This window comes from Geospiza fortis, unplaced genomic scaffold (assembly GCF_000277835.1).
Source record: "Geospiza fortis unplaced genomic scaffold, GeoFor_1.0 scaffold26, whole genome shotgun sequence".
Classification (NCBI taxonomy): Eukaryota; Metazoa; Chordata; class Aves; order Passeriformes; family Thraupidae; genus Geospiza; species Geospiza fortis.
In genome coordinates, this window is record NW_005054425.1 from 1,625,565 (window position 1) to 1,626,966 (window position 1,402).

A 1,402-nucleotide genomic window follows, 5' to 3' on the forward strand; every position below is an offset into this window, starting at 1 on the left:
TGCGTCCCCTCGGCAGGCCGGGCATGCTCAGTGCCATGGCAGCTCTGGCACAGGGGATGCTGCTCTCTCTCAGAGCAGCCGGTCTGGAGGTGCCCTGAGGGAGCAGCTCTGCAGCCAGCCAGGCCACTCAGGCCTGTAGCCAAGCAGTTTAATGGCTTGGGGGTCAATAGATGCCATCAGCCCTGCCTGACACTGCAGAACCACTGGGCTGAGTTCTGCTTCCTGCAAGCAGCACAGTCAGTCCCATAGCCTGGCGCCCTGTGGCTGCAGGAGCTGGCAGCACCTGGAGGGGACTGTGGGGACAGGGGCTGCTGAGGGGCACCAGGCCCAAATTCCTGTGCCAAGCCTCAAACCAAACCTCCTGGACAGAGGGCAGGAGTGGGGAGCTGCTGCACCGGCTGCATTGCAGGCACCCATTTGAAGGTCACCTACAAGGAGGAAGCAGCAGCTGCTGCCTGAGGAGGATTGGCCCCCAGGCCCTGCTCTGCACCACCATGGCAGGAGGCAGCTCCCTGCAGGCACTGCTACCCCGGCACGGCCTGGCTGAGACACAGCCGCCCGACCCTGCGGGCTCCTCCCTGCCCCAGGAGACACAGGGACAGAACCCACCCCAGGAGACACAGGGACACTGGGAACCCACCCCAGGAGACACCATCACACTTGGAACCTGCCCCAGGAGACACAGGGACTCTCAGAACCTGCCCCAGGGAACACAGAGACACTCAGAACCTGCCCCAGGGGACACAATGACACTCAGAACCTGCCCCAGGGGACACAGTGCCACACACAGAACCCACCCCAGGAGACACAGGGACACTCAGAACCTGCCCCAGGAGACACCATCACACTCAGAACCTGCCCCAGGAGACACAGGGACACTCAGAACCTGCCCCAGGAGACACAGGGACACTGGGAACCTGCCCCAGGAGACACCATCACACTCAGAACCCACTCCAGGAGACACAGGGATACTCAGAACCTGCCCCAGGGGATACAGGGACACTCGGAATCTGCCCCAGGAGACACAATTCACGCTCACGAGTCACACTCCAGGCTAAGGGGCAAGCAAAGCAGACCCTGCTGGCAGGGAAGGTAGGATCCAGTCCTGCCCTTGCAGACACTGCAGCTCTGAGCTGCAGGTACAAGGTACAGGAAGAAATCAGCCCCTGGGCCAGGAGGAGCTGCTGGGCCTGCGTTTCCTTCTGCTGACAGCAGCACTGCTGCAGGTACCAGCCATTTCCCTCCCAGCACGTGGGAAGCCTAAACCAGGTCCGCACAGCTCGGCTCCCAGGCTCTTTGGAGCCCAGTGCAAATGGGGCAGAGGAGGGTCTCCAGGAGAAGATGGGAGCCTGTGAGGCTGACAGTGAAACACCACAGCATCTCTCCCACCTTCCCTTTCCAG